Raw genomic sequence first — 24,426 nt, forward strand, 5'->3', positions numbered from 1 at the left:
CTGCCGGACACTGGCGCCACCTGGCCCTCTGACCACCACCAGTAGGCAACGGGTCGTTGCCCAAGCACACAACGACCGAGACTGTCGGAGCCGAGGCTCGAACCGGCAACCTTCCGATTACAAGACGAACTCCCAACTCTTGAGCCACGATCGCCCCACAGAAGGGACAGAAGGGTTTGACGTGCTGGAGGAAATCTAACATGCAAACAGAGGAACAAGTGCAGGGAAGCACAACAGTGTCGTCTTTGTACTGCCAGCTTTACTTTCTCCCTTTAGTAGCTTTGCATTCTTGATTGTTGTGTGTGTGTGTGTGCGTGTGTGTGCGTGTGTGTGTGTGTGTGTGTGTGTGTGTGTGTGTGTGTGTGCGTGTGTGTGCGTGTGTGTGTGTGGTATATAAATATACTAAAATACTCTTTTCTGGCATCGTTGTTTTATACTCAATTGTATAAAGCATTTGTGCTCTGATTTTATTTGATTGTATAAAGTATTTTATTTTGTTCTATTGTGTACAGTTGTGTACATTATCTATTGATAACTTATTCCAGTGTTTTTCTAATTTTCCATGTAACTTCGAACTGTCCACTGCTGTAACAAAACAAATTTCCCACGTGTGGGACTAATAAAGCTTATCTTATGTTATGTCATCTTATCTTAAGCCAAGCTTTCCATCTTTCGTGTGTTTTTACTCAGTCACACCAGCCCTCTGCATGTCCTCCTTCACTACACCCATGAATCTTCTCTGAGCTCTTCTCCTCCTGCCTGGCAGCTCCATCTTCATCATCCTTTGTCCATCACATCCACCCTCCCTCCTCTGCACATGTCCAAACCCTCTCAGCCTCTCCTCTCTGTCCCTCTGATGGACTCATTTCTGATCCAAGCTGCTCAGTGAACATCTGAACATCTTCAGCTCGGCCTCCACCCTCTCCCAGCCACCACAGCAGCTCTCACCACCATCTTTAAACCTTGCTGCTCTCCTTCTGTCCCAAACCACCCCTGACACTCGTCTCCACCCGCTCCACCCTGCCTGCACTCCCTTCTTCACATATTTTCTGGACCGTGGGTATTTAAACTAATCAATCTTCATTAAATCTACTCCTTGCATGACTCATTCAAACACATATATTCTGTCTTGTATCTACCAACTTTCTTTCCTCTTCTCTACAGTCCACACCTCCCAGGTCCCTCACAGACTTCTCCCTCATAAAGCACATTTTAGATTTCTACTAATGGCTCTGAAGAAGTCAGCTGTGGTGAAATCGGTGCAGAGAAGAAGTCGATTGATTTCAGTCGGGTGTGGTCTCTCCGGTCTATCCTGTTCATCTTTTGTTTCCGCCCAGAAAACTGACAGAAAACGCTTGAAAATGTATTTAGTAACAGGGAAGCAGCTTTTACAGTTTTGTGTTTGGTGTTTTCATCCGACTACGCCCCCCTCCACCACACTTCTTCCAGATTTGATTGCTCCACCTTCTCTGGGGTGAAAATTGGGACTTTGCTGTCCAGTTTGAGGTTGCAGTAAACTGAGTATGAAGCAGGTTTTGGACTTGCTGTGTCATAAAACCTCCTGATTAGTCAGTAATAATAACGCACAAGCCATCCTTGAAAAGCACAGATAGCAGTTTCTCTATTCTCAGATGCATTTTGGGAAATGTAGGCTGTACGGTGAGCCCTAACTGGCAGCAAGAACAAAGTGTCAGAACGGCGCACATCACAGTGACTAGCATGCACAGTGACACCGAACATGATGCGGTTATAACAGCATAATAGCATTATTGTGCAGTAATGTAACACTGGCCGAAGTGTGGAACACGATGTCACACATGGAAACAATCACAGCTCTGCTCCGAGCGCTGCGTCGTGTTGCTGCTACAATACGTCGCATTATTCCAACTTCCAGGCAGACCTGCAGCTAACATCCAGCCCTCTGCTGAAGAATGGGCGCCTTGTTCACATCAGCAGAGCGCCAGGACAACAAAATATTTTCCACAGATGCCCTCTTACATAAGCTGTCCCTCCTTTTTATTCTTCTTCTTCCTTCTCTTCCTCACAGAAATCGAGGTCAGCGTTAATTGAAATTCAGACACCTATTAATTAGTGAGTAGACTTCTTTCTCCCGCTGTCTCCTTTCCAGCCCTTGTCTTTGTCTCGCCGTTTCATAACCGCTCCTCTCTGTTCTTTTTCTTTTCTACCTCCTCACTCCTCCTCTAGCTGCTCTCATTCCCTCACTTTCAGGCCTCTCTTGATGATTGCCACTTTCGTTCGGCTCCTCAGATCAAGCCGTTTCGGTTGACGTCTGTGCACGCAGCTTTGAACAGCCGCTCTCTTCGGGGAGTTTCGCGAGTCGCTCTCCTCTGGGATGATGCTGGCTGCGGATTAATCGGCATCCAGTCCAAATCGCTTTCTCATGCTGCGATCCGCTGGTTATTTATGAGACAGCCAGTCAGCTTGTTGTCAAGCAATTTGTTAATTAAAGGAACTCTGGTGGACTGAGAGATTAAAGTCAAGTGACGGGAAATATTGCCGGTGGAAGTGATTATTCTGCTGACTGAGCCGCTGACCTGCAACCATTTCTCATTCCTGTTTAGTGCTCAGGCTTTGCAGAAGGGATTTTAAAGTCAAAATCATCGATTGTTGATCTTGATTTAAGCTTTGATATGTTTTTACTAGTGAACCTGATAACAGTCACCGTGCTGCCGTCTGACTGCTCTGTGCAGAAGTGTGGTTTTCGTGTTAGATATTAAACCATCCTTCCTGCAGGCTGCTGTTCAGCAGGTTTGTTTCTGAGGATGATTGAACAGTTTGCTCTTCAGTTTTTACCTCAGGACAGATTAGGACAGCAGGTTGTTCTGGTCTTAATGACCAATCAGCTTTGCCTTTCATGGCCATGAAGACCAAACATTCGATTTTAATACATCAGTCAGTTTTGATTGTAACCTGCCCATTTTCCCCTTCCAGCGGCAGACAGCACGGGTGGTTTGCTTGGATGGCAGACGGCTGCATGGGTGTGTATTGTGCTTCACTGTCTTGTCAGTACAGACGTGAGAAACTGGAACAATTTCTGCATTTCAGAGTGAAGCGAAGGTCACTATGTGTCAGAACGTTAGCTTCAACGGTCTGAAATATCACCCAGCTCGATGATGAGGTGAAAGAGTGAGGCGATGTTCACAGTTGTGGTTGTGGTAGTAAACCATTAGGGGTGCAACGATACTCGTATCGATATTGAACCGTTCGATACAGTGCTTTCGGTTCGGTACGCATATGTATCGAACAATACAACATTTTAAATTTATTTTATCAACTTTCCTTCTGACGATGCTGTCTGTGTTGAGCGCTCAGTGGATCTGCGCTCGACAGTACAGCCTAGGCGGAGTAGTCGAACTCAGATTCACTGAGCGCAGTGCAAGCTAGCGAGACAGAAGCTAAGCTCATTGCAACATGGCAAACTGAACCTCCCCCACCCTCATTCAGATCTGGCGTTTGGAACTATTTTGGTCTTCATGTGATGTATGACCCTGAAGGTAAGCGCGTCATGGACTAAAGTAAAACAGGATGTCGGATGTGCCACGCAATGCTCAATTACATGGGTGGGAACTAGTGTGTTAGCGCAGTTAGCTCGTTAACGTGTTGGCCGTCCAGCCCCATGCACGGGGCGATCGGCGGTAGCTCGTTAACGGAGATTTGCCGTGTTGTGGCGTTAACGTCATTTCAGATTTACGCTGACAGCACTAGTGGGAACACAACGAATATGACTGCACATTTACGCCGACATCATCCTAGTGCAAAGACAAAAACAACAAGCGCGCATGCTACTAACTTTACCCGAGTCATTTAGACAGCCGTTAGCACATGATTCTCCTTATGGGACCTGATATGTTTAATATGCTGCTGAGAATATAGCCCAGAAGAAGCGCCTCTACCTGCTGTGTTCCAGCTACATGCTAACCAAGCATGCTAGCTGTCAGATTTGGCCCTGCAGCTCTGATGACTCATGAAAAATGTGGATGGTAACATGTTAAGTTAGTTTGGCTCCGGGGGGTGTAGATGTCCGCTTTAGTGTCTGACTTAAATGAGTCTAATTAGAACTGAGAGGAGGGGACTCCCCGCCTCCTGTGTTTGACGGCGTGGGACCGTCACAGGTGAAGGGGAGTACCTCCCCTTCACCTGTGACGGGGAGGTACAGGTGAAGGGGAGCAAAGCTCGATGGAAGTTTTCTGAGGTGTTGCCAATGTGATGGGGTTGGTGATTATTCATAGTTCTGTCTAATGGCTTGTATGAACCTCTTTCCTCCATCACACCTGCAGACATGCTGAGATTTTGGCTTTCGAGGAAATTTCCTGGAAAATGCTGATGCTTCCTCTGGCAGCGTAATTTCAGTTAGCTTAAGGGGAAATCTTTTGATCCAAAGGTGGAATATTTTCCGTTTACTGCCAATCATTATTGTTGAAAAGAGAGAATCAGAGAATGTTTAAACGTTTAATAATGAATCTGTTATTATGAAACAGCTGCCAGCACGTTAATAAGTGCTCCATTTTTGTGGGACCAGCTGACCGGAGTGAAGCTCGTAGCTTTCAACAGGCTTTCTGTGTCGTATCAGGAGTTTATCATTACTGTCAGTATTTCCTCTGTAGCAAACACACAGCAGCAATAACTGCTGGTATGAAGAGAATGATTAGAAAACCAAGAGACATGAAAGCAAAATGCTTTTTAAATAAAAACAGCAACAAATCCCATCCTTGTTTTAGCTTCAGGCTCCTGCAGATACTGTGCGTGACTGTCTGCAGTTAGTCTCAAATATCTCATGATCGCCCCGTGGAAGCATCCACTTCTTTTTTGTTTTATTGCTTTTTGCTCATATAAAACATGTCCTGAAATTATTCCACCTTCTTTGCCGTAGTGGAGAAACCAGTCATCATTTCCTCCGTCTTCCTGTTAGACTTTTTTCTTTCTAGTGTGAGCAAACCCATAATAAGAGCTTTCAGAGCATCGGTCGATTTAGTGCTGCTCTTTCCGAGTTCTGTTGGTTGCAATCCTGACTTCAGTTATGAGTAAACCTCCTGCCCCTGTCATGACAAAGCAGCTTGCATTGGTATTGACCGGATGTACGGTCACTAATGGATGTGAAGACTCTATCATTCTGCCTTGCACAAAAGCAAGGGTTCGCAGAAATGCACTCAGCCTCTGAGAGTGCACGAGGGAGCTTGGCCCGTGAGCTGCAGCGCCTGAAGGAAGGCCACGAGTCTGGTAGAGAGCCTCTTATACTAATGCACTTAGTCTCCAGAGAAAGCTGCGGAGAAGAGAGAGAAATGAGAGAGTGGAAGGAGGTGGCGGTTAAAAAAACTGAGAGAGCTTGAAAGCAGGAGGAGACGCGTGCTTTTGTGTGGAAACTCGCAGTGTTCGAGGCAGATAAGGAACAAAAAGACGGCGGCCGGGGGAAACGTGGAAAAGATGCGATCCAGGAGATACGGCAATGAGCCCGAGAGTAACGGTGGCAGTAAGCCATCAGATAGCAAAGGTTGGAGGTTAATAACTCAGTGAGGAGACAGGTGGAGGACAGTCTCAGCGGAGCGAAAAGAGCTTACGATGAGTGACGTTTACGATCCCGTCCTGCTGAGGGGATGTAACACGACACCCTGCAGCCGGGTTCACCTGTGAGGGTTCAGAATAAAACACGGATGACCAACATACAGTCGAAACATCCCAGCCTCGTGTGAAACGCTAAAGCGTCACGAGATGTCGGCACCAAGCCGTCAACAGGTCCTTTCACCCTGGATCGTCATTGTTCCAACTCGGGCTGCCACAAACGATTATTTTGATAGTCGACTAATCAGATCATCATCCATTGGACGTAAAACTACAGCTTATTGCACCAGCAGCATCTGCTCTTATATAACTATCATTAGCTTACAGCTTTAAGTGTTTCAGGTCTGTGCAAACTAAAAATAAAGACAAGATGATAGTTTATTAAATTTTAATGAAATTTGCAGATTGTTTCGGTGAAGTTTAATAAACTCCTTGCTTTCTAAAATATAACAGGACACCGGAGTAAATTCTCGAGCGTCTCACACTTCTGATAATCAGCTGTCTGCTTGACGTTTATTCAGCTGTGTAAAAACTATAACTTTAATCTCAGCCAAACCGATTTACTCAGGAACAAATAAAATACTAAAAAAAGCCAAACAATAACATTTTTAATTTATCTAAGTGACTCATATATATTTAACCTGAGTAGCGAAAGACGGCGGTGGGTTTGAAAACGATCTGCTGGGAGTCCGGTGTTCTCACGGCTCTAGTTAGCCTAGCCCCCGGCTAGCTATCGAGCTAGTGGGTAACAGACGTCTCCGAAAACGTCGGAGCGCTTTTGAAAATATGTGGTGTCCTGATAAACTGAGCAGATATTTGAGGTTTACACAGCTACATTCTCGCCTGAAAATATGTTAAACGTTTATTTTGTGACCCAGAAAGAATAATAAGAGTAATATTAAAACTAACTAGCTGCCGCCATTGTTGGAAACTGAGCTGGGCTGCGCTATGAATTCTGGGACACAGCTTCTTCTTCTTCGGGGTTTAACGGCAGCTGGCATCCTTGTACATGCAGTGCTGCCATCTTCTGTTTCAGTCCGTTATTACACTCTTAAATCCTGCTACTTATTCCTGCGTCTGTCACTATCTTACAAAGCTTCAAATGACGCGTCGACTATTAAATTACTCGTGAACGATTTTGATAGTCGACGTAATCGTGACTAGTCGACTAATCGTGGCAGCCCTAGTTCCAACGTATTGTAGGGAAGCTCAGATTAGATGAGGAAAAATGAAACATTTCAGCTTGCTGAAGGAAAGAAAATACAGGAAGTAAAGAGATCAGTGTTCATGAATATTTGTGCAGAGAGGCCTGAAAAAGCAGAACAAAACGAGCTGGTGTGCTATCTTGGATCTGGCGTGAAGCACTTCTGAGGTCCTCTGTTCTGTTTCTCTGCACCATTTGATATCACACAGCCCCACACTGAGCTCTGTTTTGGCACACATCAGCAACTTTGAGGTTTTGAAGCCCAGTTTTGTATCCTGATTCTTGAGGCGCTTTGTGAAATGGAGTCTCGTTATGAAGCTCACTTCCTTTCTGCAGAGGACGAGCGTGTCAGATTAAGCCCGAGCCCTTCTGTCTGCCTCGTAACACAAACCGCTAGCTGTCTTCTCAGCACGCCGATAGTATATTATAGAGCTAAAGTGATCTTTGTTCGGGTATTATACTGTACCCAGGCATGTGAAAGAGAAATTTCCTTTTGAGGGACTGTGCGCTTGTCACACAGCGGGACTGAAGAGGGATTGTTGCCCTGGCTGTTTGTTTCCTTCTTTCTTTTGTGCAGGATGATTTTTTTTTACCTATTTTTGTGCGCAGTCGCCTTTTGTTGTCTTAAAGAACTGCATAAAAATCTCTGCACATTTGGACAAGCAAGTAGATTTCATCTCTTTGTTTGCTAAGCTGCTTTTTGTGGTACGCTGACATGCTGCTGGTCAGGTCTGTGGAAAGCTTCAAATAAGGTTCCACTTTACTGCAGATGTTCCAGCCATGTTCCTGCTTTGTTTCCTCAAAAGGAAAGAGCTCCACGATCACTGCGTCCTGTGTTTGTGCTGAGGTAACTCACAGAGTCTTTCGGCATGTTGCGGTAGAATCGCGAGCCGTCGCCGTTGTTTGCCGAGGTGGATTTACATTTCAATTTAAAGAAATGACATGCTCTCCCCTCTCCTGTTATCTCTGTCAGCAAACATCAAACAGGACTCCGGTTTACTCGAGGTTCTCGAGGCCCTGCTGGTCGGCCTATAAAGCCAGCCGCGCTCTCCTCTCATCCGCATAATCGAGTTGAACACTTGCACGGCTTTCTCATATCTTATGTAGGAGCGAGCAGCCACTCGGATGCTCTCACAGCCCGGGGATCTGGGTCAAACAGCCCCGCCGATAACACTGAAGGGGACGGCTCACTTTTGTTTTTTCCTTTTTGGAGTTAAAGCAGGAAAACATCACTAATGTCAGACTGGGTTTGTTACCGGATCCAGCTCGTAGTCATTCTGCTGTCTAAAAAATCATTTTTTAATATTTTTTAAAAAGTCTCTGCATCATTTGAATCGTCATCTCTGGGTTAGCAGGCCTGAGATGCTCTGTGGTGGAGGCTGGGGGGGTCCATGTTGCCAACAGATGGGGTCAAAAGACAAGCGGCTAACTGCGGCTCCAGCAGCTGCTGCACATGTTCAATTTATGTTCTGTTAGGATGAACACTTATGTCAATGATGTCGGTGGCTGGCTTTGTGACAGGAGCCCTGCTGCCGTTTGTCACCAATCAATAAAAAGAATCGAAAAGGAAAAAGATGAGGAGCGGAAAAGGGCCCCGTCCACTGTTCCTGCATTCAGCTGTAAACAGAAACAGTCCGAGGACTAAATTCGATCAAATACATGGAGCCGTGGTGCTGCAGGTGATGGATGAGGAACGTGCTGCCTTGAACTCCGCGCAGCAGGCGACGTGCACGGCTCTGAAATCGTGCCTCTTTGTGCCTGGAGCATCATCACTATGGAAACGGACAACAATGTGTTGGTTTGAAAACACGAATCTTAACATTCGAGTCATCCGTGATCCGAGATAGGAAACGGCCTAAAGGTAAAACAAACGGGAAGATTAGACATGGATCGATAAATCATAATTGGAAGAGAAACCTTTAAACAACCTTTTTAGTGCCGCAGACAAAACAAAACAGATTTGTTTTACTTATTTAGACCAATTAATTATTATAAAGTGGTTTGATTTTGCAGCCTAATCCTCTAATAATCTAATCAAGTAATAATACTGAGTGTTCAGAATAAGGGGAATAGGGGGCGTGGCTGTAGCCCTGGAGCCTGTGGTAGGCACGCCTGCAGGGTGAGTCTGACAGTAGGTGCCTCTCTCCATCGCTTACAGGACGATTATTAAACAGATCAATAAATGCTTTTGTGATTCTGGTTGATAAGAGACCAGATAAGAGACCTAGTGACTGATGCCAGTCACAGGTGGCATCAGTCACTAGAGAAAAATGAGTTTTCCCCTACCAAGAAAGGCTCTCCAACCTCTTGCCAACCAGCTGGCAAGTGGTCCTTGCTTCTGTGAGGTGAAACTGGTCGTAGCTACTGCACAAAATTTTTCTGCATTGCTTTAGTTGCATATTCCCGCAGCCACCCGTCGTTTGTATGCAAGATAACAGCTTGTCTGCAACCTACTCGCTGAGTGCTCATGAAACAGTGACAAGTGGGAAGTGGAAAATGAGAGCCCTGCCCTTCAAAGTAAAAGCTGCACCCTTGAATCATGTTGTTTCCAGCAGTAAGGCCCAGCTGTGTTTTATTGCTGCTCTGTGTTGGCAAGTGTTTGCAGACAAGTTGGTGCTGTCCATACAACCTGCTAGCAACCAAAGCAATCACGAGGTGGTTTTTGGTGCAGTGACCAGTTTGCAACCAGTTTGACTTTTGGAGGTTGCTGCATATTCACCAACCAGTTGGGGAATACTAATTTTCTCGTCTCGTGACCAGAGCTGGCAGCAGGTCACTGGTCTCTGGATGACTGAGGCCTGAGGCCACGTGCAGACGTGCAAGTGGTTTAGAAATGGTTTGAGTGTACATGCAGTCTGACCCTCGTGGTTGTGTCAGTTCTTTCTCCGGATCAGGACTCCAGGCTGTTTTCATGCTTGTTTTGTCTCATTAGAGGTTTTATGAAACATAATGTTGGATCAGTATTGCTCTGACTCTTCCAGCACCTTCTTTGATTCTTTTTCTCTGTGCAAGCTTGTGTTTCAGACTAGTGTTTGTGACTGTAAGTTTTTCCTGCTCGTCGACTCAACAGCTCTTCAGTTTTGTAATCTGTCGGTTTGTTGCCCACCCACTGTGACACCACTTCTGAACTCCAACTTTTGCTTTAGCTGAGTGTATGTTTCATGGTTTTTTGATTGGAGAAACAAGTTGCACCTTTGCACCTCAGAGAGAATCAACATTTGGGGGATGAAATGCTAAGAACTGGATACAGAAACCTCACAGGATCGTCTGTTCACATAGAATCATTTCAGAGTGAGGAGATCGGGCCCTTTAAATCTACGTGTCGTGTGCTGATGGTGACTCATTGATCCGTCCAACATAACCTTTTGCTGTGAATCCACATCAGGACAAAAAGTTATTCCTGCTCATGTTTGCATGTTGAAAATCTCATCGACCGACAACATGAGCTCTGTTTTCTGTGTCTCGTTGGCTTTGAGTCTCCGGTGCTCTCTTTGTGACGGCCGTGCTGATTCCTTTTGGAGGGTGAACCCATAGCTGCATGGCTGTCTCCAATCTGATGGTGGAGTCTGCAGGTTTTATTCTCGATGGACTTTAGATCACCACGCTGTCTTCTCTTTCCCCTCACATCCCAGCCAGTCGTGGTGTATTCCTGCTCCACCCTGAGCCTGGAGGATCCTTCCCGTTTGTCACTTGACTCACATTTCAAGTTCAATAAAGTTCAATAAATGCATAATGTTTACGTTAACAGGCAATCATGTTAGATGACTGAGATTACATTTGTTGATAAAATGATCACAATTTTAGCTTCAGTCGAACGTTTCCTCTGGATTGTTGACAAACTCGCATGTGATCCGTTTCCAGCGAGACACAAATATAGAAAATTGCGCAGGGTGCTTTCTGGCCATCGGGCTGCTTTTAATAAAACGGCTGAATGAAATCTGCACCTGTTCCTGCCACCGTGTCATCACGGTCAAGCTCTCTGAAGGCTTTTATTTACCAAGCGTCTGGAAATGGCTCTTTTCAATCACGTAGAGCCGAGCGTGTGCGTTTGAGGACATGCCTGTGCATTCATTACTGAGCGAGTGTGTGTGATGTATCTGACCTACGGTTGACACACAAGCTCTGCTGATTCCCTCTGCGATGCACGAACCGAGATGAGTCTCGCTTGTGAACATATGAGGATTGAGCTCAGAGGCTGTGGGTGGAGCTTTGGCCTGTTAAGGTGGATGAAGTCTGAGGTTTGTTTCAAAGTAAAGTGTGAAACGTCTGCGGTCTAACACAGACTTTTGTGTCTTTCGTGGTTCTTCTGTGTGATCGACGTCCCTCAGCTGCTGGTTTCACACTGATGATGTTCGTCGATCCTTTGCCACGGAGCTCCTGTGTTTAGGACAGTAACGTGGTTTCAACAGGACGTTGTGGGTGCAGATAACTCGGTGTTTACACGTGGCTTTAATAAGTCTGTGCTTCTAACTGATTCTGTTTGATATAATTCTTCCAAGTGAGCAAGTAAAAGAAGCTGCGTCACTACATTTACACTCTTTTCTACAGTTCGCATACCGCAACAACAGGTCCACTGATGATGCCATAGCCCTGACACTACACACTGCCCTGTCACACCTGGAGAAGAGAGACACGTATGTGAGGATGCTGTTTGTAGATTACAGCTCAGCATTCAATACCATCGTTCCCTCGAAGCTGGACAGGAAACTGCAGGATCTAGGACTGAGCAGCTCCCTCTGCAGCTGGATCCTTAGCTTCCTGTCTGACAGACGCCAGGTGGTCAGACTGGGCAGCATCAACCTCATCCCCCATCACACTGAACACTGGTGCTCCACAGGGGTGTGTACTGAGCCCTCTCCTATACTCACTCTACACCTACGACTGCACAGCCACTAACAGCTCCAACATCATTGTGAAGTTTGCAGACGACACTACAGTGGTGGGTCTTATCACCAACGGTGATGAGACGGCTTACAGGGAGGAGGTCAGCGCCCTGACCCACTGGTGTCAAGACAACCATCTCACCCTCAACGTCGCAAAGACAAAGGAGTTGATAGTGGACTTCCGGAGGTGCAGAGAAGTACACACCCCCATCACCATCAACGGCGCTGCTGTGGAGAGAGTGAGCAGCTTCCGGTTCCTTGGTGTACACCTGGCTGAGGATCTTACGTGGTCAGTACACACAAACAAAACAGTGAAGAAGGCGCAGCAGCGCCTCTTCTTTCTCAGGAGACTGAAAAGATTCGGCATGAGCCCCCGCATCCTCAGGACCTTCTATCACTGTGCCATTGAGAGCATCCTCACTGGATGCATCACCACCTGGTATGGCAACAGCACCGCCTACAACTGCAAAGCTCTCCAGAGAGTAGTGCGGTGCTCTGAACGGATAATTGGAGGTGAGCTTCCCTCCCTCCAAGACATCTACAGGAAGCGGTGCCTGAGGAAAGCGGGGAGGATCATCAAGGACTCCAGTCACCCCAGCCATAAACTGTTCAGACTGCTTCCATCAGGAAGGAGGTTCTGCAGCATCCGGTCCCGTACCAGCAGACTGAGAGACAGCTTCTTCCACCAGGCCATCAGACTGCTGAACACGTCATAGACACCTCAGCTTCACTACTGGAACTTCAACATTATGCACTCCACACTGTATATAAATGCCACTGTTTTGCACATATTCAACTCTGTATATTTTATTTTATTTATTTTATATATTTTATTTATTGTTTACTCTATTTAATTTGTAAAATATATGTACACACACACACACACACACACACACACACACACACACACACACACACACACACACACACACACGTAGAAAAATATTTAGTATACACATCCAGAAATGCATACACTATTATATATTGTACATATATTTATTAGTTTCAGGTTGGCCATTCTTGTATTTTGCTCGTTTGTGTTGTTGTATTTTGCACAACTCTGTTGCTTGTGAAGCTCGCACACAAGAATTTCACTCACATGTGCTGTACCAATGTACCTGCACATGTGATGTGACAATAAAAGTGATTTGATTTGATTTGATTTGAGAAAACAAAAGAAAACAATTCTTCCACACTCGCTGCACCTTTTTAGGAGAAGGACTTTATTAATCCTTGGTCAGTACCCTGGATTAATAAAGACATTAACAATCTAGAAATACAATCCCAGAGGGCAGAGATGGAAGACGACGAATCTTCAAGTATGTTATCGAGAAGTTAAAGACTCACTAACAGTGATTAGGCTCACAGGCTGTCTTTTAAATCCTGTGAATTTAAATCAGAAATCAGCAGCAGAAAAATAACAACATAAAATCCAAAATAGTGGTTCTGGATTCTTTTATCGATGCGCCCGGCCCAGTCGTTTCTCTTTCATGCCAGTCTCTGTGGATGAGCTTGTAAGTACTGAGCCACGACTGAAACGCTCGTCAAACAGCGTTGATAACATGCTTCCAAAATTTCTGTGTGAACTTCTGGATGTCACCGCCCTAAGACAACAAGCTTGGCCCTCCATCCATCTGACTGCAACAAGGGCTGTTCGAGATGAGCTGCGATAAGACGCACAGCAGTCCTGACGCTTATGAGGGTAACAAAGGATATTTAAAGAATTATTGATTCTGGTGAAAAGGCTCTTCTTGTCCTGTTTGACTGCAGTGCAGTGTTTTGATACAGCAGACCATAAAACTGATGGAGAAGCTACAGCACTGGGTTGGCATACTGGGACAGCTGTGGGTTAGGTCATATCTGACTGTTTCTGGTTTCCATTGGCGACCACAGCTCAAACCGTGGAGCCGTTCGGGGGTCTGCACTAGGACCCATCCCTTTGTCGTTCCTTATGCTTCCATTGGAACATATTATTTAAGGGAAATAACATTTGTTCCGCTGCTATAGTGATGACACACAGCTCTATGCCCCAATGAAATTCACTGAATCACCAAACCTCTCCAAACTTAAAAACGATCTAATTGATATTCCGAAATTTATTTATTTTATTTTTTTTGTCCAAAAAAACCAAAATGTTCGTTATTGGTTCAGACAAGTTGCATTAGCATCCAGTCCTCTTTGTTCCTTTGTAGAGCTGGGCGATATAAGATTTTTTCATATCATGATATGTTTTTTTCATTTCAGGCGATAACGATATCTATCACGATATAAGCCAAATAACTATATTTGTAAGATTTAAATGTGCCGTTGCTCACAAGTAAAATGTGAAATAATCAGCAGCTTGTTTTGATTTAAATATTTATTTCCCATAATAAGTTCAACAGGGTAGATGTAAGGCAAGGCAAGGCACGGCAAGGCACGGCAAGTTTATTTGTACAGCACAATTCAACAACAAGGTGATTCAAAGTGCTTTACAGAGACATTAGAAACAAGAACAAATAAAAAGCATGATTTAAAATTGATTAAAACAAGCAAATAAACTAACTAACTAATTAACAAACAAACAAACAAAACAGTATATAAAATCAAAACAGATAAAATCAGAACAGTAGATAAAATCAGTAGTTAAATGTAAGTTTTGAAATTTAAGCTTAAAGTGTGGATTTGGTGCTTTATTCAAATGCAGCTGAGAACAGGTGAGTCTTCAACCTGGATTTAAATAAACTGAGTGTTTCAGCTGATCTGAGGCTTTCTGGGAGTTTGTTCCAGATATAAGGAGCATAAAAGCTGAATGCAGCTTCTCCATGTCTGGTTCTGACTCTGGGAACTGATAAAAGACCGGATCCAGATGACCTGAGGGATCTGGAAGGTTCATACTGGGTCAGGAGGTCATTGATGTATTTTGGTCCTAAACCATTCAGAGCTTTATAGGCCAGCATCAACAGGACTGTACGGAGTTTCTCCAACAACAAACCTTGGATTACCCCAGAAATTAAAGCTGTCCTCAAGCAGAAGAGGAGGGCCTTCAAATCCAAAGACAAAGAGGAGTTGAAAAGGGTGCAGAGAGAGTTGAGGGGACTGATAAGGAATGGGAAGGACAGCTACAGGCAGAAGATGGAGAACCAGCTTCAACAAAACAACGTTGGTGAAGTCTGGAGAGGCCTCAGAACCATCTCAGGCCACAAACAGCAGAACTCTCTGCCTGGGAGGGATGTGAGATGGGCAAATGAACTGAATCATTTCTTCAACAGATTTGACTCAGCCATGAGGCAGTCTGCAACATCGGCTGCAGACTCACCCACCCCCACTGCTGCTGTTCCACCTCAGACACTTCACACCTCCTCTATTCACCCTGCTCACTCCCCCCCACCCCCAACAACAGCATCCAATACACACTCAACACAAGGCTCCAGCCTGTCTCTCTCAACCACCCAGGTTAGGAGGGAACTGAGGAGGATTAATGGCAAGAAGGCAGCGGGCCCAGATGGCATCAGCTCGAGGGTCGTCAGGTCCTGCGCGGACCAACTGTGCGGGGTGATGGAGCACCTCTTCAACCTGAGCCTGAGGTTGGGAAGAGTCCCACAGCTCTGGAAAACCTCCTGTGTTGTACCAGTGCCAAAGACTTCACGCCCCAAGGACCTCAACAGCTACAGGCCGGTGGCTCTGACATCCCACCTGATGAAGACCCTGGAGCGGTTGGTCCTGGCTCAGCTTCGGCGCCTAACAAGCTCATCACTGGACCCACTTCAGTTTGCCTACCAGCCTGGCATTGGAGCGGATGATGCCGTCATTCACCTCCTACATCGTTCCCTCGCTCACCTGGAGACCGCTGGAAGCACTGTGAGAATCATGTTCTTTGATTTCTCCAGTGCCTTCAACACTATTCTTCCCTCGGTTCTGAAGGACAAGCTGGAGAACTCTGGAGTGGACCATCACCTCACTACCTGGATCCTGGACTACCTCACCGACCGACCACAGTATGTGAGGACTCAGGGCTGTGTGTCGGACAGGGTCGTCTGCAGTACGGGGGCCCCACAGGGAACGGTTCTGGCTCCGTTCCTCTTCACCATCTACACTGCAGACTTCTCCCACAACTCCACCCAGTGCTTCCTGCAGAAGTTCTCTGATGACTCTGCAATAGTCGGCCTCATCACTGATGGGGACGACAAGGAGTACAGAGGACTGACTCAAGACTTTGTGGACTGGTGCCAGCTGAACTACCTCCAGATCAACGCCAGTAAAACCAAGGAACTGGTGGTAGACTTCCGCAGGCACAAGCATTCTCCACTGCAACCACTGAACATCCAGGGTATGGACATTGAGGCTGTGGACAGCTACAGGTACCTTGGTGTTCATCTGAACAACAGACTGGACTGGACTCATAACTCAGACGCCCTCTACAGGAAAGGGCAGAGCAGGCTGTACCTGCTGCGGAGACTCAGGTCGTTTGGAGTGGAGGGCCCACTCCTGAAGACCTTCTATGACTCTGTGGTGGCTTCTGCTATCTTTTATGGCGTGGTCTGCTGGGGCGGCAGCATCTCTGCTGGGGACAGGAAGAGACTGAACAGGGTGATCCGAAGGGCCAGCTCTGTTCTAGGATGCCCTCTGGACCCAGTGGAGGTGGTGAGTGACAGGAGAACGGCGGCTAAGCTGTCATCCCTGATGGACAACATCTCCCACCCCATGCAGCAGACTGTGACAGCACTGAGCAGCTCCTTCAGTGGGAGACTGCGGCACCCACGGTGTGGGACGGAGAGATTTCGCAGGTCTTTCCTCCCCACTGCTGTCAGACTCCACAACAAAGACTTTAACTGAACAAACACACACATCCACACATGTGCAATAACACTAAGTGCAATAATCTTTTCTGGCATCGTTGTATTTTTACTCAGTTGTATATAGTATTTGTATTCTATTTTTATCTTATTGTATATTTTTATTTTATTTTATTCTACTGTATATAGTATATTATTTTATTCTATTCTGTACAGCTGTGTACTGTATTTATTCTTATTGTATTCTAATTTTTGCGTCATAACTTTTGCACTGTCCACTTCCTGCTGTGACAAAACAAATTTCCCACGTGTGGGACTAATAAAGGTTATCTTATCTTATCTTATCTTATCTTATCTTATCAGAACTTTAAAGTCTATCCTCTGACGGACAGGCAGCCAGTGTAAAGACCTCAGAGCTGGACTGATGTGGTCCACTTTTTTGGTCTTAGTGAGGACTCGAGCAGCAGAGTTCTGAATGAGCTGTAGTTGTCTGACTGATTTTTTAGGTAGACCTGTAAAGATGCTGTTACAGTAATCAAGCCTACTAAAGATGAATGCATGGACTAGTTTTTCCAGGTCCTGTTGAGACATCAGATCTTTTATCCTTGAAATATTCTTGAGGTGATAGTAAGCTGACTTTGTTATTGTCTTAATGTGTTTTTCTAAGTTTAGGTCTGCATCCATCACTACACCCAAATTTCTCGCCTGGTTTGTGGTTTTTAGATGTATAGATTGAAGTTCTCTGGTGACCTGTAATCGTTTTTCTTTGGCGCCAAAGACTATTACTTGAGTTTTGTTTTTGTTTAGCTGGAGAAAATTGTGGCACAACCAGTCATTGATTTCCTCAATGCATTTACCAAGAGCCTGTACAGGGCCTCGGTCTCCTGGTGACATTGTGATATATATTTGTGTGTCATCTGCATAGCTGTGATAGTTTATTTTGTTGTTGTTTATAATCTGTGCCAGTGGGAGCATGTAAATGTTAAACAGAAGGGGTCCCAAGATGGAACCTTGGGGAACTCCACATGTGATACTTGTCTGCTCAGATGTGAAGTTACCTATTGATACAAAGTATTTCCTGTTTTCTACGTATGTTTTGAACCAGTTTAGTACAGTTCCTGAAAGACCTGTCCAGTTCTCCAGTCGTTTGAGTAATATGTTGTGGTCAACTGTATCAAATGCTGCACTGAGATGTACTTAAGGAACACGAGACTTTTTCAGATAAATAAAGGCAAATATTGCAAACTACACAAAAGGCAGCCGCTAAAGCGTTTAAGTTTCAAAATAGAACAAATGAAACAGACTAAACTGTCAATTCCACTTAGAAACAAAATATTAATTCTAAAAATAAATCTTAGTTTGTTTTACAGAAGAACAGACAAAACTGACTAACTTTTGTCAATATCAAATAAACTGAGAACTAAAAGGAAATTCTCAATCTCTCCTTGTTGTATAGCTGAGCTTTTCAAACAGTTTTAACAGTTACTTTAGTCTGACAAAAGCCGAATGACGAATCAGCGCTTCCAGTCAGAGACTGAGCTGCACCGCTTTATTGTATTTCCAGACTTGCTTTCGGCACAATTTACAGTGAACGCTACTCTGTTTGACTTGAAATAGCAGAAATACCTTCACACTACGGAACTTCTGTGGCTCTTCCGTTCGACAATCTCTCCGGCATTGGAACCATCATCTGTTTTCTCTTCGGTCACGCTCGGTTGATTTTTCTCTAGTCGGCACACTCATTTCCTCCATTACCCGGGCGGCACGGCAGCTGGCTGCTTCCCAAACAAATACACATGTGCGGCTTGGCACTTGTGCTGTACGTAACAAGTCACGTGACTCGATGCTGCGGCTGTGATTGGTTCGGCTCTGCGCTACTTAATTTGGATTGGCTGTTCTTTTTTTTTCTTTTTTTTTTAAGAGGACAAGAGCGGCGAGGTCTATCGCAATAGTTTAATTTTTCTATCGAGAAAAAGTTATATCGCGATACATATCGTTATCGTTCTATCGCCCAGCTCTAGTCCTTTGTCAGTAAAATCAGCTGTCAGAAAGCTCGGTGCTATTTCATTCAAACCTTTTGAGAAACATGAGCTCGCCTAATCCTGCTACCATCACGAGGGATGATCAGTACTGAAGTTTAGAGATGGTCAGATTATCATTCTGGCATTTATTTCCTCTCAGATTATAGTAATGGTCTTTTACCAGCTGTAGACTTCATACTGTGCAAAATGCAGCAGCCAGACTTGTTACAAAAACTAAGGAAGCTGAACATATCGGTGTTGACTCTGTACTGGCTGTACATTACTTCAAGAACTGATTTTAAGACTTTGCTTGTTACTTTTAAAGCCCTTCAAGGCTCCTGAATATACTCAGACTGCAGCTCTCATACCAGCCATTGTGCATCAAGTGATCGTCGGGCAGAACTCTGCTAACTCACGTCCTGCTTAAAGACAAAGTGTTTGATGTCGGGGCTCCTCGCTGTGGACTGACTCGCCCGAGAGAGTCCGGCTGCACTCGTGACTGTCTTCTTCTAAATCACTGCTAATTTATTGCAGTAGACTCAGATTGGATGTTATTCTTAGTTTGACACTAAACTCGAGTCTTGCATCGGTTATTTTAATCCATGTAGCTAATTTTTATCATTTCCTCCTTGTTTGTTCTTTTATTCTGTGTTTCTGGGAAGTAACGCTGGTTTTGATAACAAACAGACTTTATTAATATCTTATGATGCAATTGTCTGACCAGTGATATGATGCTAACGTGTCAGTGTGCTGACAGACCATCCAAGGAGTGTGAGCTGTGTCCGGGCAGATAAATTAAAGTAATTCAAATTGCATGAAAGTACTTTGGTCAACATCAAATTATTATTACTACAATAATACTATTGTTATATTTATTATTATTATTATTATTATGCTGTTGTTGTTGACTATTTTTAACCTTGTTTGTATTGTGGACATACATATTCATTGATCAGTGGAAAAACTTGTTATTATTTAAATGATCTTAAAACCTTTAATTTAGCCAAAAAAAGCAGAACTGATGTGTTTTGTATCGACCTCGTGTGCACATATTTCTGTGTATAATATATGTGTGTGTGTGTGTGTGTGTGTGTGTGTGTGTGTGTGTGTGCGCACATATATATATGGACACACACACACACACACACACACACACACACACACACACACACACACACACACACACACACACACACACACTCACTTTAATTCAGGCAGATTCCTTAACTTTGGAATAAAGTTCATGTGACTCATCCGCTTTACTCGAAATAAACAAACTAGCTTCAGGCAACAAGCTGCATAATTTTTTAAGCAGGTCGAGCTCATAAAGTTTTACAGTATTTTTCCATTTATGAAAGAAAAGAAGCAGAACATTTAATACATGCCCCACAGATGCGTACGATATGAACACAGTATTATAAATGAGACATAATTCATAAATAGATAAAAATGCATCAGTGCCATCCTGTAAAGTCTCCAACACTAATAGACTCGAACTGTCCCACGTATGAATAAATAAAGACGATTTTTAGCCTAATAATGAACCAGTGTGGTTTCAGGAGGCATCAGGCAAAAATATCACATCTGTAAATCTGACTCAGATCAGCTGCTCTCTCTCTCTCTCTCTCTCTCTGTCTCTCTCTCTCTGTGTCTCTCTCTCTCTGTGTCTCGCTCTCGCTCTCTGTCTCTCTCTCTCTGTGTCTGTGTCTCTCGCTCATTCATATCGTCATGACGAGAAACTGCAAAATGGCCGTCAGGCCGTCAAAGGGCTTCTTGTTAGGATAAATTCGCGCACAGAGGTGACGCTGCTTTGATTGGGAACTCATTTGTGTGTGTGTGTGTGTGTGTGTGTGTGTGTGTGTGTGTGTGTGTGTGTGTGTGTGTGTGTGTGTGTGTGTGAATGCATGACTTCTCGTGACGCACACTCCATTCTTACTCACACAGTCGGGACTTTTTTGTATGCAGTGTGTGGATGTGTCGTGTGTTTGGTGGACGTGTGCACACAGAGCTGCTCTGTGTCCCGACGCCTTCGTGTCACAAGGCCGAGCTTTGTCTGCCTCCCTCTGACTGGAATCCTTTCTCCCTTTCTACTTTCCCCAGTAGTTCACTTTGTCTGTTATTAAGCTTTGACAAGCAAATAAATGTGTTTATCACCCAGAGGAACATCGAGTCAATAACTCGTTCCCCAGAATCTCTCCCATTAACATTTAGCTTGAATTTGTCATGATTTACAGCAAAGTAAGAGGCTTTCTTCATGCTGACTACACTCACAGTTTCAACGTTGTGTAATTTAGTTCTGTGGTTGTTCTTTATTTGAATGTGAATCACTCGGTGGAGACTTTATTTCCAGGGAAAACAGCCGTAACTAAACGGTGGCGGACGCAGTAAACACAGACTGTAGATGAAAGGTGGACATAGCCACAGTAATGTCATCTGCGGGTCAGCGTCAGGCCTCGAGCGCTGTTTTCACCGAAGCTGCATGCAGTAGCATCGTGTCAGTCACAAGGCCGGCCCTCTGTGGAGCATGCCCGGCCTTTTTCCTTTTGCTGAAGCTAATTAGGCCGTAACTTCCAAAAAGAACGTCGGGTTCTGTTCAGGAAGACTTTAGTGACCAGTAAATTCATCAGGTGACTGTTAACAGATCTCACAGATCGATGGAGACGCAGGACTGTGTTCCTGCCTGATTAGGTCACATGTCATCACTCCATCGCTCCAGAATCTTCCAGCTCTGGCTCTCGTCCACAGCACGTCTTTGTCCTGTCTTGCTTCTCTCACAGCAGATGGCCCCGCCCCTCCCTGAGCCTGGTTCTGCAGGAGGTTTCTTCCTGTTAAAAGGGAGTTTTTCCTTCCCACTGTCACCAAAGTGCTGCTCATAGGGGTCATATGATTGTTGGGTCTTTCTTTGTATTATTGTAGGGTCTACCTTACAATATCAAATATATGTTGTTGTGATTTGGCGCTGTATGAATAAAATTGAATTGAAAAATGTGGGTTTAAGCGATACAGCTAACTTAGAGGTTAGGTTCGAATTCTCTCCATGTTTTCATGAATCATCACATCATTTATGTAAATCGGTCAGCTGCACATTCCTGCCGCCAATCGTCTGTACTGCCACATCCTAGAGTTGCTCTCCTGGGTTCAGACATGCTGTCTGCAGAAGGTTTCACTTTAGCTTTGTGCAGCAGCAGACATTAAATGATGATAAAATGTGGCCGTAGAGGGATGCAGGGGTGGTCAGACTGGATTCAGACCAGGGGCTGTTCCCGTTTGTCTGTTTTACACCACGTCATCGCCTCGGTCATGACTTCTCCTTACTGTGACCCAGAAATCAGCTCGTCTTTATTCCTCTAGGAGACAGGATGCACAGGTGGAGACAGGATGCACAGGTGGAGACAGGATGCACAGGTGGAGACAGGATGCACAGGTGGAGACAGGATGCACAGGTGGAGACAGGATGCACAGGTGGAGACAGTCTTTCCATGAACCGGCTCGACCGTCTGCAGCCTCAACGTTGGTCCGAGCTGCTTTTCTGCTCACGGTTGTAAACAGTGATCCTCTGAGTTAGTGTAGCTGATCTCTTCAGCTCAAAGCAGTCTGACCTTTGACCTTTTTCATCATTAGGGGGTTTCAGTCTACAGAGCTTCTGTTTTTCACTGTTCTGTGTAAGATCTGTGGTTAAAAGCAGTATCGATAACCGATCAGTGAAATTTACATTATTTCTTCTTTCCCCAGTAAATTCAACATCTTTGGAGTTTTAACTGAAGATCCGACAGCGCCACCTTCACGCCTCGGCTTTGTTAACGATGGCTCCTGAAAATTATGATTTTTTTTTTTTATTCCACTTTTGTGGATGTTTCAAACTCTGTTATTCAACAAAATGATTTTTCAAGTAGTCGACGGTGAAACCGGCCTCTCCACGGCTCGGGCACCGAGACGGACACAAACACATTTTTGATTAAATTATAAAGACCCAAACAATATGGATTAAAGCTGGAGCTCGGCCTAATTAGTAATCGGGTTATCCCGCTCTGCATGATGGCGTAATGCTCTATTGTCTTTGCACGTCCACATACGTGTAGTTTTCACATCAAAGAATGTGTAGAGTGGGATTATGCATTTAATCCTCCTTCAGATTGAAAGTGGAGACACTCAAAGGCTGGCAGTGCAGTAAAAGGATGATAATTATGAGTGTCTCTGTCTGACAGCGTCTCTGAAACGCCACATGTGCTTATTATTAGATGAGTGGATGTGCTTTTATTCCAATGATTTCCAGTTTCAGACCGCTGACTCACCGTGGATTTGACGTGCTGATTTTTCACTTTTAGCTTCAGTGGTTTTGCAGCTTGAGAAAAAAAAGTCTCAAGTCCGGGGTTCAAAGCTTGGCTACGACTCATTGCCGTCTTATCGGGTGGAGGTTTTTCGGTGCTTTCGGATGTGTTTTGGGCACGAAAGTCCATCAGATATGTGAGAATACTTTCACAGTAACAAGCCATCTTATCATACGTATTCCTTTCACATGCAGCGTGTTTATGAGAGCAAATAACATCCCATTTCCTCCAAGAACACTCCGGCTGGCAGAAGGAAAGAAAGATGGGAGGCAGACAGCAGGATTGGGTGGTAAGGGCGTGTCTGCGAGATGAAGGAAATTGAGAGAGAGCTGAAGTTGGAGAGGATGCGAGAGAGACACGGCAAAGAAGGGAGGGAAACAGATAAACCAAACAGCAGGGGTATGGGAAGCAAAAGCCTCTGTGATAAATGACAGAATGATTGAATTGGAGAGATAAACTGAAAGAGAGTCGGAGATGGAAAAAGGATGACGAGACTCGATACGCTTTTGGAAATTATTTAAAGGAAAATTCATTCCCAGTGAAATCTAGCAGATACTTAAGAGAGAAATTAGGAGAAAGGGGGAGCCATAAAAATGAAAAGCACAGAGGAAGATGAAGGAAGGAAGGAAATGTAGCTGGAGGGAGCTGGCACACGGACAGGAGGTGCTTCATTCCTCTTTCTCTGTTTAATCGGCTAATGCACTCTCTGGATCCTGCTAAGGGGATGATGGGAAGGAGGCAGGAAAAAGGAGGAGAAAGAGAGGGCGGTGTGCTAATTAGAGCTTGACGTCAGCCTTCATAAAGGATGGAGAGGACTGAAGGATGGCCGATAGGTGGGTGGGTAGAAGATTGAACTAATGACACGAGGGGTTAATGGATGGAGGGTTGGGTGGGTGGAGCAGGAGGTCTCCTCAGCACTGCCTGTGGAGAAAAAAGGTGCAAGACAGATTATTTGGACATGCTTTGTGGCTGGACGGATTTAATGGTGCTCCGTGGAGCACATCAATAAATCATCGGCACGTACGCTACATTTGGAGACATTAGTGCAGTTGCAATGAATAAAACAATATCTGAGAAGTATGGTAACATGTTGTCCAGCTTTTAATAATGAAGGAATACGTCTGGATCCTTCTAGAAACCAAACCAGCAGCGGTTTGATAAACCAAAGCTGTCGTGCTTATTTCCAATCATAGCTTTCAGACATCGATGTGATTGTGCTGGCCTCGTGTGGCTTTGTGTGACCCTGTGGGGCCTCGTGTGACCCTGTGTGGCCTCGTGGGGCCTCGTGTGGCCTCGTGGGGCCTCGTGTGACCCTGTGTGGCCTCGTGGGGCCTTCTCAGGTCATTGTCTGAAACGAACTGTTTAAAACTGTCTTCTGATTGGCTGGGCCTTATAAGCAGAAGATTTGAATAGCAGGTGGGTGGAGCTTCTGAGTGACCGTAGTAATGGGACCTGCTTTGACTGACGGCACTCGTGGTCGGAGTTTCGAGCAGTCGGAGCTTTTGGCTCCGTTCATAACCGAGCTCATTATTAGAAACTGGCCAACCTTTAGATTCTTGGTTCTTTTTGCACTCATGAATAGAAATATACGATCCTTTCTACCACCTAAACAGACAGACCCATCCTGTAATAGCTGAC

At 44.9% G+C, this 24,426-nt stretch overlaps 1 protein-coding gene across 5 annotated transcripts in view; it reads left to right on the forward strand.

Moving 5' to 3' along the window:
* Positions 1 to 24,426, forward strand: part of pcbp4 (poly(rC) binding protein 4) — a 202,743-nt gene that overhangs the window by 15,294 nt on the left and 163,023 nt on the right. Inside the window, exon 2 of one of the 5 annotated variants that reach the window (XM_082533457.1) lies at positions 21,812 to 21,922. The exons of the other annotated variants lie outside the window; for them this stretch is intronic. The gene's annotated coding sequence lies outside the window, so the exon portion shown is untranslated. The remainder of the gene's footprint in view (positions 1 to 21,811; positions 21,923 to 24,426) is intronic. 5 annotated transcript variants of the gene reach the window in all.

The sequence above is a fragment of the Aulonocara stuartgranti genome (assembly GCF_965226115.1).
Source record: "Aulonocara stuartgranti genome assembly, chromosome: 5".
NCBI lineage: Eukaryota > Metazoa > Chordata > Actinopteri > Cichliformes > Cichlidae > Aulonocara > Aulonocara stuartgranti.